This window comes from Cynocephalus volans, chromosome 1, assembly GCF_027409185.1.
Source record: "Cynocephalus volans isolate mCynVol1 chromosome 1, mCynVol1.pri, whole genome shotgun sequence".
Taxonomy (NCBI): domain Eukaryota; kingdom Metazoa; phylum Chordata; class Mammalia; order Dermoptera; family Cynocephalidae; genus Cynocephalus; species Cynocephalus volans.
Window position 1 is genome coordinate 23,512,324 of NC_084460.1, and position 13,144 is coordinate 23,525,467.

The following is a 13,144-nucleotide window of genomic DNA, read 5'->3' on the forward strand; positions in this document are numbered from 1 at the left end:
ACACATATTTATAAATATTTCTATATGTAGCCACTTATATCTACATTAAGGTAAACATGACATCTTACTGAGGTCTCCAGCTGTATTCCAATGCCACATGAATCATTCTAGCCTTCCACCCTTGTTTATCTGTAACCTCCCGTACTAACAGAGACAAATATGACTCCCAGTATTCACCCTCTATTTACTTAATAATTCAGTGCCAGTATACATGTCGAGCAGTATTAGAATTGTTAACCCATAACCCAACAGGAAACAGCTTTATCAACCACAGTAACATGTATACATACAGTTCCTTTTGCCTTTAGCCTTACAGTGTCCACGCATTTCTGAAGTTACTTATGTTAGCTTTCCCCTGCCCCTGTCAACACACTCCCTTTAATAAGGTTATTTCATATACTTGTAATACAGTGAGATTTTTTTTTCACAGCCTGCATTCCATCACAGAATCCCCCAACCTCCTAAATAATTTTCTTTTAGTTTATATACATTAGGGTTCACTCTTTGCATTGTTAAATTCTATGTATCCATCATTACAGTATTATATGTAACAGACTCACCACCCAAAATAATTCCCTGCACTCCACCAATTCAAGTCTCTCCACTCCCTCAAGCCATGGTAACCACAGATCTGTCTATCTCTATGGTTTTGCCTTTTCCAGAATGTCATATAAATGGAATCATATAATAGATAGCCTTTTCAGATTGGGCTCATAAGCTCAGAAATATGCATTTAATCCATACATATTTTTTGCCTGTCTTGATAGCTTATTCCTTTCTATCACCAAATAGTATTCTACTGTATAAATTTACTTAAGTTTGTTTATCCATTCACCTGTTGAAGGACATTTTGGTTGCTTTCAGTTTTCAGCGATTATGAGTAAAGCTACTATAAACACTCATGTGCAGGTTTTTGGGTAGACATAAGTTTTGAAATCAATTAGATAAATAACTGGGAGTATGATTGCTGGATTGTATGGTAAGACTTTGTTTAGCTTTGCAGAAAAATCTGCCAAACTGTCTTTTTCCATTGAATTGCCTTTGCTCCTTTATTAAAGATCAGTTGATTAAATTTGTGTGAGTCCACTTTTGGGCTTTCTATTTTGTTCCTTTGAACTATGTCTCTTCTTTTACCAATACCATGCTGTCTTGATTACTACAGCTTTATAGTAAGTTCAGGTATTTTCAGTCCTCCAACTTTGTTCTTCTTTAGTATGGTGGTATCTATTCTGGGTCCTTTGTTTTTCTCTATAAACTGTAGAACCAGCCTGTCAATATACACAAAATACATTGCTGGCATTTTGATTGGGGTTGTGTTGGATCTATAGATCAAGTCAGGTATAATCAAGAGTTGAAATCTTAGCTATATTGAATCTTCCAATTCATGAACATGAAATATTTCTTTGTTTATTCAGGTCTTCTTTAATTTCTTTCATCAGAATTTTACAGTGTTCTGCATATAAATCCTATAAGTATTTTGTTAAATTTATACCTAAGTATTTTATTTTTGAAATGCTATTGTAAATGATACTGGTTTTTTAATATCAAATTCCAATTGTTCATTGCTGATATGTAGGAAGGCAATTGATTTTTATATATCAACCTTGTATCTTACAACTTTGCTATAATGAGGGTTTTTTTGTTGATTCTTTGGGATTTTCTAAATAGATAGTCATGTCACATACAAAGAACATTTTGTTTCTGAATTCCCAATCTGTATAGATTTTATTTCCTTTTTTTTTTTTTTTTTTTTTTTTTTTTTTGCACTAGGTAGAACTTCTAGCACATGTTGAATAGGAGTGGTGAGAGGGGACATCCTTTCCTTGTTCCCCATCTTAGGGAAAAAGCATCTAGTTTCTCGCTATGAAGTATGATGTTAGCTATAAATTTTTGTAGGTGTTCTTTATCAAATTGAAGAAGTTCCCCCCTATTCTTCACTTGTTTTTTATTTATATTTGCCTCTTCTTGTTTTACAGCTTCTTGTTCTTTTAAGTAGATAGAGTTTCTTTGCTTTTCTTTTTAGGGGTTGTATCAATTAATTTAGCTATATCACAAACCATCCATCCCCAAACTTATTAATTTAAAACAACAATCCTTTATTAACTTACGATTTTGTGGTCAGCAATTTGGACTGGGATTAGTCAGACAGTTTTCTCCTGGTCTCTCCTGGGATTATTCATTTGTCTCATTTAGCTGAAAATTGGCTGAGGGCTGGTTGATTTAGGATTTCTTTGGCTGGGACAGCGTGTGTATATTCTTCATTCTTCATGTCTTTCTTCCTTCAGAAGTCTTTCCTGGGCTTATTCACATGGCAGTGACAGGGCAGGGAGTGAGAGAGAGAGAGAGAGAGAGAGAGAGAGAGAAAGTGCACAAGGGCTGAACTGACAAGTCACCACTTGTCCTGCATTGTGTTGGCCAAGCACATGACAAGGCCAGAAAAGGGAGAAGCAGCAGATTCCATTTCTTGATGGGAGAAGCTGCAAGATCACATTGCAAAGGGCATAGATACAGCTGGGGAGGAAGAAATGGTGCCATTTTTGCAATCAAACCACCGTAAAGATATTAAATATATTTACCACAAAATTATTTGAGGATTGTTCTTCTAGATGTATTTCGTCAGTAGTGAAGTTATTCTATGGTTGCTGGTTTTATTATGTTTTCTTCTAGAAGCTTTATAGTATTCTATTTTATATTTAGTTCTTTGATCCATTTTGAGTTAATTTTTGGGAAGGGTATAATCTGTGCCTAGATTCATTTCTTTAGATTAGCTGCCTTTCCTAATTTTTTTTCAGGGGCTTATTTTAGCAGGAGGAATATATTTTAAGCCTAATATGCTCTTCCTACCTCACAGTTTTGGAGTTGCTTCTACCACATTGCATTCACCAAAGTCCAGAACCAGGTGTCCTCTCAGTGCTTCTTCCCCACAGTTATACTGGGGATGGCACAGGCCCAGTTGCTGGGCCAGGATGTGGTGCAGTGCAGGTGCTGCTTGTTTGGGATCCTCTGTGTTCTCAACTATAGAACAGAAGCAACCTTACTCCAACTGCAGCCCTGAGTAGCCATCCCAGCTTTTCTCAACCTTAAGTTATTTGAAGGCTTTTCCTCTAAAAACAGTGTTGCAGTTAATATCTTGTATACCAATCATCGCCCAATCAGTAACAAGGTCTGTAAGATATATTTCCTAGAATGGAATGGCTGGGTCAAAGGAAGATAAATTTGCAATTTCAGTAGATAAAGTCAAATCGCCCTTGCAATGTGCATTCCCACCATAGTGCATGAAAGTACCTATCTTCCACACACTTGACCGCACAATGTGAGCCCATGGGCAGGTTACTAAATTCTCTGTGTCTCAGTTCCCTAATCTGTAAAATGGGGAGAGTAATGAGACCCACCTCATGGGGTTACTGTGAGGACTACATAGTTAAGACATGTAAAGTACTTGCAACAGTGCCCGCATATTGTACATACTGTAAACATATTATTAATTACTCTCATTGTTGTCAAAATTTTTTTATATCCATCAGTCAAGTTGGTGAAAAGTGGCATTTTGTTGTAGTCATTTTAATTAGCTTATCATAAGTGAGGTTAAGCATTGTTTCAGTTGTTTAAAAACCACTTGCATTTCCTTTTTTGTGAATTGTTGGTGCATGTCCTCTTACACACCTATATTACTTCTGCTTATACTCTACTGGCTAGAATTGGCCAGGTGGTCACTTCTAGATACAAAGAGGGTGCTGCTGGGAAATACAGCCCACTGGACAGCCTCTTTCCAGTGACAGTTCCATACTGTGTGTTTTTCGTATTTGTGCCCACCCCCAACTTTTGGACTAAGATAGGTAACAGCTTATTTAATTTACTATTTGTTTTCAAACAATTAGCTAATGAACTTACTTATTAATTTTGTTTGCTGTTTTTCTATTTTTCATCAATGTTTTTCTTTTATATTACTTTTTATTTTAACAAGCAATTTTTTAGGTTTATTTTGTTGTTTTTTAATATTCTTCACTTGGGTCCTTCATTCATTTATTTTCATTTGATCTCAATTATTAAAATATTGAATGCTAAAATTTTTCCTCTGACCACTGCTTTAGCTATGTCCCATATGTTATTATATATTTTCATTTTCTTGATATCCGTTAGTTCTGAATTTGATTTTTTTTTTAGCTAAGAATTGTTCAAACTTTTAAAATTAAATTGTGGTTTCTTTTGTGGTTATACATTTAATACATTTCTAGATGTATTAGTATCAGAAAATAGTAGTCTATTACAGCTTTGATAGTGTTTTTTTTTTTAGCTAATTGGTCTAATATAGAGTCATTTTATGAGTATTCTATGAGTACCTGAAAAGAAGAAAGTTTATTCTATTATTTTCAGGGCTACACACACACGCACACACAGAATCTTTATATTATATATAGACACACACACATATGTACAAACACATATGCACACATATGTAAAATCTTTAATAAGAGATGTGATATGAAGTTGCTTTAAAATGATTGACAGAGGCCCCAAACCAGAAGAATGGGCACCTAGAAGGGCATCAAGGAGCAGTCCTGGAAAAAATCTTCACGTGGATCCTAAACTTCTTAGAACTTACCATGTAATTATTTTCCCTACTGTTAGGAACAGAATTTACTGGTTGATTGTGGCCTTAGTTTTTTAAAAGCTAACCAAATTCACTGACATATGCAAATTTGCAGTGTTATACAAATTTCAATATATTTAGGAACATTGCCTTTGCTTAGGAACACTACTAGGTCTTTTGTTGAAAGGTCTGTGTCTCAAATTTATTTAGGGAGAAACTTGTCTTTTTGTCCCAAATAAATCAGGCAACTGTTTTGATGGGATGTATTAGCCTGATAGAGATGTACAAAGACTTGGTAAGGAGTAGATGTTGAGTAAATTTTGCCATAAGCCTGAGAGTCCTATCCTAGAAATAGTTAAACAAAAGGGTCAAAACATATGCTGCATTTACTGGAACAATAGCTCAAGCCCAACAAAACTTTCGTTAAAGTTTATGGGTAATTCTGCTGTATTGCACATCTGTAGTCACCAGAGGAGAAATGCAGGATTTGTGATTAAGCGAAGCCATCCATGTTTAGGCAAAATCATGGGCAGCATGTGAAGATTCCTTGAATGTTGCATTTAAGAGCAGGTGAGATTCTTGGATCATTCTCTTTCTTGATGTCCTAGATTTCGATCTCATTGCAAATGAAGATATCATAATACGGTCTGGCCTAGAATTGGGAGGCCTCTTTAATTATGTCAGATCTAACAGCAAAGGGAAATCACCACTAGGTCAAGAGTAAACTCCCTCCGAAGACCAGCTTACAATTCTCAAGGGTACCCTCCCTTAAACGGGTGGGTCATTAGTTACAATGACCAAATAAAGAAAGTGAAAATAGACTTTGCCTGACCAAAAACTTAGCAAGCAAGGACTACAAGTCTGGGACACAAAGACTCAGGAGAGAGTTGGTGGATATTGTGCTAATGAGGCAGCTGGGGTCTTGGCTATTATTTGGAAACCTGAATAAAATATTCTGATTCTAACCATGAGTTTGTGGAGCAGTTCTTACTGACTAATTTATCTCAGTTGATCCTCATGGTATTAGTTATTAAAATTTTTTTTGAGCCATGGACATCTTTTGCTTTTGAATATGATTATCCAATTTAGGATTATGTGGAAAATTATCCTAAGTCTGTATATCCACCTAAATGTAAAAATTTGCCTACAATTTCAGGAGGTTCCAAGAATGTCTGAAACCTATCCATGGATTTTGAGTTAACATCATTTTCTTTAGAAGGTGGGCAAGATTAATATTATTTCTTCCTTACCAATAAAGAAATGGAAACCCAGAGTGGGCAAGTGACTTGTTTCAGGGCACACAGCAATCTAGTGTCAGACTCTAGACTAGAACCCAGGTTTCCTGATTCCTTCTCACCACAGGATCCCTTGGAATGCAATCAGCATCTTCCTAGCAAAAACTGTCAGGAGTGTAAGTCTTTGCTGGGGAACACTGACGTAATGTGTAATACTTCTGGTCCAGATTTTTTTTTTTTTTTTTTCTGGTCCAGATTTTTGATGAGAAAGCTGGAGCTGGAGGAGGCTGCATTGCATTCTGCTTAATTTCTTCCACAATAACCCTGATGGACTTTCCAGTCCTTGCCAAACACTGAAAAATTGGCTTGTCTTTGAATTTTTCATTGCATTACTACGCTCCCAATCAATATGTGAATCGCTACAGTCCTCTTGCCCTTGGAGAAGGATGCAACAGAAAACATTTGTATTCTGAATGCTGCCATGCATTTATTTGCTGGGAGACAGGTTGAGAGCCAGGGCTTGCTGGAAGATAGGAGACACTTTGATTATGTTTGCTATCGTGCCTTTTTGTTATGTACAAGTACACCACTATCACAACACAACTGGCCTTTCTGTTTAAAAAGCAGCCAGAATGTCCCAGGGCCTGTTTGTGTAGGTGAGTAGTTTGCCTTTGCTAATCTTTTGCCCCCTGTTTAGGCAACCTACCATCTTCTGAGGGTCTTTTCCTTTCCCCAACACACACCCCTCTCTTGTTCAACTGTTAATTGACGTTTGTGTGGGTGTTAATGGATTGTAGCTTTATGTATTCAGTCTCATGGGAAAGTTCACATGTTAATGTGGGGCTCATGGAGAGCATCAATAATGATGCTCTAACAGTGGGCTGACAGGCTCTGTGACAGGCAATAGAGAGATACTTAGGGATTAGGGTATTCTCTGAATAACATCATGGAGGGAGTCTCTTTTTCTTCTATGCAGAAGAAATGACTTACCTATGGTGGACATTGCAGTGGCTTGCTCAGAGTCCATTACAACCGCTCCTATCACACAAGGGCTGGAAAGCCAGAAACTGTAATTTCTACACTACCTTGGAGTTAGAGTTCCAGCTATGTTTAGTCTCCTCCAATCAGATAAACTTATGCAAAACTGTAACTTGGAACTGTGTGACATGGAAAGGGAGGAAGGGTGTGGGGAATCTCTTTTGCTCGTGGGGACTGTGGTAGAGAGGTGGCATAATTTTGGAGCAGGTCCTGCAGCAGTGGTGATAGCTTTCCTGATCATGTCAAGTTAGTATGCTTATTCAATAAGTAACAGCGATAGGAGTTTCGTCAGTTGCTGCAACAGGCTAAGGTGGTTCTGCAGGAACAACTGGATGCTCAGTCTAGAGTCTTTTCCTCGGATTTTTCCAACAATTTTGGAAGCACAAAATTCCCTGCATCGAACTGGTAACACCAGCTAAAGTGGATTCTGTTGCATGCACCCAAACGGATAAATTCAGTAATTGGTACCAGGACTGGCTATGGGAAAGAGATTTTCAAGGCAATGGGAATCTGGGTTTGACTATCTGACCTGGTTGGATTTGAGGACAGTGCAAACCCAGTTGCACATTTTTAAGTGGACATCTGAACAATTTTTATTATAAATTTAAATGGGATAAATAAAATAAAAAGATGTAATTTCTAGCATATTGTAAATACTAGATTGAGATTTCAAAATATAACAGCCACATCATTCTTTTAAATATATCCAATGAAATCTAGCCACCATGGTGATATATTACCCTCAATTGTCTACTTTTAAAAAGTACGCAGAGCCTTCTTTAACAGTTAGAAATTTTATAATGTTTAATTTTCTCCTTGAATTTGTATTTCCATTTTACATCTACCATAAATTATGTCCTACTAGTGTGTATTTTATGTTCAAACATCTTTTATTGTTTGCCCTAATATACTTCTCTGCCTGAAAATAAGTTTATAAAATAAAATTTTAGTAGCTTGGTATTTTCTGTGATCATAAAAGTCCTCAAGTTTTAGAATCTTCTTATGAATTGTTATTATTACAGTTAGTATATATAATTAACCAAAACAACATAAATATTTTACACATTAAATAAGTAATTATTAAGCATGAAAGTTAGATGCTGTTGGAAACATTTCTCTCAATGAGATGAATGAAGCTGTCTTTTTCCATTTAGATTATGTTCACATGAATGAATATTACTTTTAACTAGAATGAGACAGTTTCAACATCAACTCTATTCCCATTTTTCATTTTTATATGTGTAACTACTAAAAAACCTTATTTACATAATTAAGTAGATGGGAATGGAAGGAATTTTGTTATAGCAATGCCATTCGATTTTTTGAACTCCTTCCCAAAGCAGCTCTTAAAATTATTTTAATGATTATTGGAAAATTCTAATGGTCTTCCTTCAGTTTTTTAAAACAAAAATGTAGAAACCTCATAGTTTTCAAGTGAAAAAAAAAAAAAGAAAATTGTTGCCTACTCATCAGATTCATCCACTTTCTCAGTTTCTGGGAAATATACCAAAAAGGCTTTACCAAGGCTTATAAATGACTATTAATTATAGCTATTTCTCTTTCAGTTAAAGAAACTGTATTTAATTTCATAATTCAGAAACTTTTGGGAAAATAAAAACTATTCTCAAATCTAATACGCTTTTACCGATATATTTTTTGTGTGTGGTAAATACTTTTATCTTCATGTAATTTAAATATGTCTTTATCAAAATCGTAGGGCCACAGATTAAGCTTATTCAATTTTTGGAAATGTCTGCCATATATTCTAATTGGCAAAGCCAGTGTTTATGGTCAAATTAAGGAGGCAAGTCAGACTTAAATTCTGTGAGAAATAGTCTGACTTCATTTTTCACTTCAAATAAGCATATTATTATGTATTGCTATGACAGCCATTTAACTTCTGAATTCTCTAAGATAGATGGAAAGATAGCATGAAACGTGGGTCCTCACTGGGAGCTTGCCACCTAAGTGAAATCAAATGCCTCCACTTCCATAACTCTTACTTACATAGGCTTTTTGTTTTGTTTTCCTGGCACTTTCTGTAAGGATTGATACATTCTTCACCAAGAGTCAGGGAATATATGTGGTGAGGTCATTATAACACTTTTTTCCACTCTACCATGTCTGAGAGCACATCAGCACAGTCCAAATATCTGTTATTAATGCCACAGTCATCCCTTAATTGATGCATTTGTAAGTTGAGAAGTATCAGTCTTGATATGCCTTGGATTAAGGAGTCTTCCTGACACAAATATTTGGAATTGTATCTTTGATTGATACCCTGGAAGTTTCTAGATCTTAGGCCAATGCACCATACACAGATGAAATGTTATGATTTTCTTTTGAAAAGTAGTTAATGGTCAGTTTTAAATTAGCAGGTAGAATGAAAAACCATCATGACATCTCAATCCCAGGTAAATCAATTTTACAAAAGTCCGTATGGAAAATGAGAATCTGGTCATTGATTCCCTGAAAACTATCCATATCTTGGAAAGAGTGGTAGACATATCCTGGTTTAAAATATACTGAGACGGAAGGGATTCTGTCATCTGCAACTAGAATCTGACCGATGGGAAGTATTCAGAAACTTTACCTGCGATACTGTAGATGCTGCTGGGGCATCATCACAGGACATGGATGATTAATGAGAACATGAACAAGGAGGGGGAGAATATCTGCTGGCCTGTCCTTATCTTCCCATCCAAACACGTTGAACCTTGGCAGTTCTTTCATAGCCCAGTTGTCTCCATCTCAGACATGCTGCAAGCTAATGGACTTATGAATATCCCATTGATCCTGTTGGGGTAACCTAATATTCTGTTTTCTATTTAAGTATGCTGCTGACTCTGATCCTTCCATGTATACAGTAGGTGCTGAACAAATACGAGTTTTTAGAATCAGGAAATACCAAAACTGGAAGAAACTTGAGCCATTATCTAATCTAATGATCTTAGTGTGGCGATGAAGAAACTGAGGTGCTGAACAGAGAGGTAATTTATCAAAGGTGACAATTCTCATTGAAGTGGGTGGACCTAGCATGGCTCTGCTCTGTCTCAATGTCTCTAATATTTAATATGTTACCAAAACTAAAAGTGTCTCTGCAAAACAGCAAATACAGCAACCGCAGACAATTTGTTTTGATATACTGTGTTGTTGATAGTGAGGTCCCTTGTCTAGTGGTTATAGCCATGTGATTCTTAGCCCCAGCAGGAATCAGGGTAGAATATAAAGGCAGTACTGGTGCGGGGTAAAAGGAGGAGTAATTAGGGTCAGGCACTGGGAAGATATGGCCCGCTGTGATGCCAGGCTCCAAATAAGAGAGAAAATTTTTGAGTTGAATTTGTAGCTAACAGTGGCTCTTAATACAATAGATGTGTTCCAGAAACTTTGCATATTGGGTTTTAGAAAACATAACTGTTTTGAACAAGAGGTGGCACTAGTTGTTTAGATGAATGTTGCAATGAGTCATTCTTCAAAGTGAACAAGGCTGAATCCATGGAAAAGCAAACAAGTGCATTGAAGTGCTGGGCCAAATAGTGGAGGTGTTATGGGGTGATGAAGCAGTGTGTGCAAGGAATTTTGTCACATGTGGAGATGAGAAGTCTGGGCAGGGTGGGGAGTCTGAGGAAATAGCCCTCAGCAGGGAGACAGTCATATTTGTGTAGGTCTTTTAGCAGAGTTCAGCAGGGTTCAATTGTCACTGGAGTGAAGGGCAAAAGTAGGCAGATCTCAAGACCTGGAGGAACTGGAATAGTATCAGGTTAACTAAGGTTGTGCTATGGGTTGAATATTTGTCCCCTCCAGAGCTCATGTTGACAGCTTGATTCCCTGTGTGGCAGTGTTGAAAGGTGAGGCCTTTAAGAGGTGATTTGATCTTGAGGACTATGCTCTTGTGAATGAATTAATCCATTCATGGAGTAATGGGTTAATGGTTTAATGGGTTGTCATGAGCGTGGACTGGTGGCTTCATAAGGAGAGCGCATGAAAATGCTCTGGCCATTCTTGCCATAGGATAGATTCTCTACAGAGCCCCCACCAAGGAGAAGGCCCTCACCAGATGTATTCCCTGGACCTTGGACTTCCCAGTTTCTAAAACTGTAGGAAATAAATTTCATTTTCTTATAAATTACTTGATTTCAGGTATTTTGTTAAAGCAACAGAAAACAGATAGAGACTACATTCAAATAATAAAACTAAGGCCCAGTTACAGAAAGAAGTAAAGAATTATTTTGAAGGCAGTAAGTAAAGTGGGCAGGGTGCTGGCTGTGTGGGCAGAGAATTTGGATGTGAATATGGGCTCTGCAATTGACTAGCTATGTAACTAAGTAGATTGATGATAAAAAAAAATGGCCTCAATTCTTCACACACACCCCAATATTCTCATTCTTTACAGTGTAACTTGGCAGCTCTTTCCATCAAGAGGAGGAATCTATTTTTCTACCCCTTGAATCTGGGCTAGTCTTGTGTTATGCTGTGGGAAAAAGAATAGGGCAGAATTGTGATGTTGTGCCAGTTCCAGCCTACAGCTCAAGAGGCCTCGCTCACCTCAGCTTCCTCTCCTGGAATCCTATCTAGCTGCCATGTGAATGAGCTTACACAAGCCTACAGGAGTAGAAATGGGTCAGCCCAGCTGTCCCACCTGAGGCCCCAGGCATGTGAAAGATCCCAGTCAAGATCAGCAAATCTGATGTGCATCTGACTACAGATACTAGAGAGAGCTCATCCAAGACTAGAACCACCCAGCTGAGACCAGCCTAAATTGTTGATCCACAGAATCATGAGCCAAATAAATGGTTACTGTTTTAATCCACCAGGTTTGAGGTAGTTTGCTACACAATGATAGAGAACTGATACAGTATTCCTGGGAAAGTTAACTAGCTGTTTTGTGCCCTATGTAAAATGTATAGAGTTACTGTGAGGATGTGATGAATTAATGCCTAAAAACATCAGAAATGCTGCTTGTTAACTACTAATTGCTCAATAAACATTATTGTTTCTATTATTCTTATTACTGCTAGATTAAAGCATGAGAAGGGTTATAGGACATGGTGGGGGGACACCAGGGGGTCCTTAAGATCCCCCCAATGCATTATTTCAAGATCCAGCAGAGAAGTGGCTTAGTGAATGCATTTATGGTGAACAGAGGCTGGGTAGGAAGCCAGCCTGTTTGTAATGAGTAACCATCTCCTTGTTTACAAGGTTTGCTAATCTGGGTTCCGCATTTCATGTTTTCTGAAAAGTGGGCCTGCCAGTTTTAACTACTATTTCTATGTTCTCGATATGGAAGCTGGATGAAGCTGCTCTTTTGTAAGGATTTCAGGAACGCTAGCCCTTTGTGAGGCAGTAAAAACCTATTTTAAAAAAGATTCTGAAGGCTGTTTAAATACTAATTGTGCTTGGGCTGTTTTTAATAAATTGTTTTTGTCTTACTTATAATTTTCCATGTGCTGATAGCTCTACATAGGTAAAATGAAGTACAATTCATCTTGCCAGACTAAAATGTTATTCATCTAGCACTGAATGGGTTTTAATCCAAAGCAAGAAATTAATTGTCATAGCCTAGTAATTACCAAGCAGGGATGGGACTTCATAAAAACTGCTGTTGGAGGGAATCACGAATCCATCCAATTTAAAAATTCTTTTTGGCCTTAGCCTCTGATTTAGGAGCCAACTGTAAAAGGCTGCAGCAGGATTTGGTGCCAGCCCTTGTTTAAGTGAAATCTCACCCTCCATTTAGGTAATTAATGGAAGCCAGTACAACCCAGGTCTGCTTAGGCTTCTTTGTCATCAATTACTTCCAGGGATTGAAACTGAGACACTTGACTGGGGAACTTGAAGCAGACGCAGGGTTGGCCATACATTCAGAAGAATCACGATGTAGTTCCTAACTGGATTTCCGTGTACGCTTACATGTGTCTTCTTATGTGGCCATGTTGTATTCTTCCTACATACATGAGGCAAATTCTAACAGTAGGGTCTATGACTTTGCCATTAGACTAGTTATTCTGAAACTTAAAGGTTCTAAAACTTTCGTTGTGCAAAAGATTCATTAAGGTGTTCTTCAAAAATGCATATTACTGGCTGTATGTTTGATTTGGTAGATCTGAGGAAATGCAGAATCTGAATTTTTAACAGGGCCCTCAGGTGATGTTGTCTCAGGTACTCCAAGGACCACTTTTTGAACACATTGCCCCAGGTACAGATTTCTGAAGGTCCTATGTGTCTATGAGAAGAGAGGAGGATGAGGTTGTTATGTCTGCTTACAAGGCCCACATAGTAA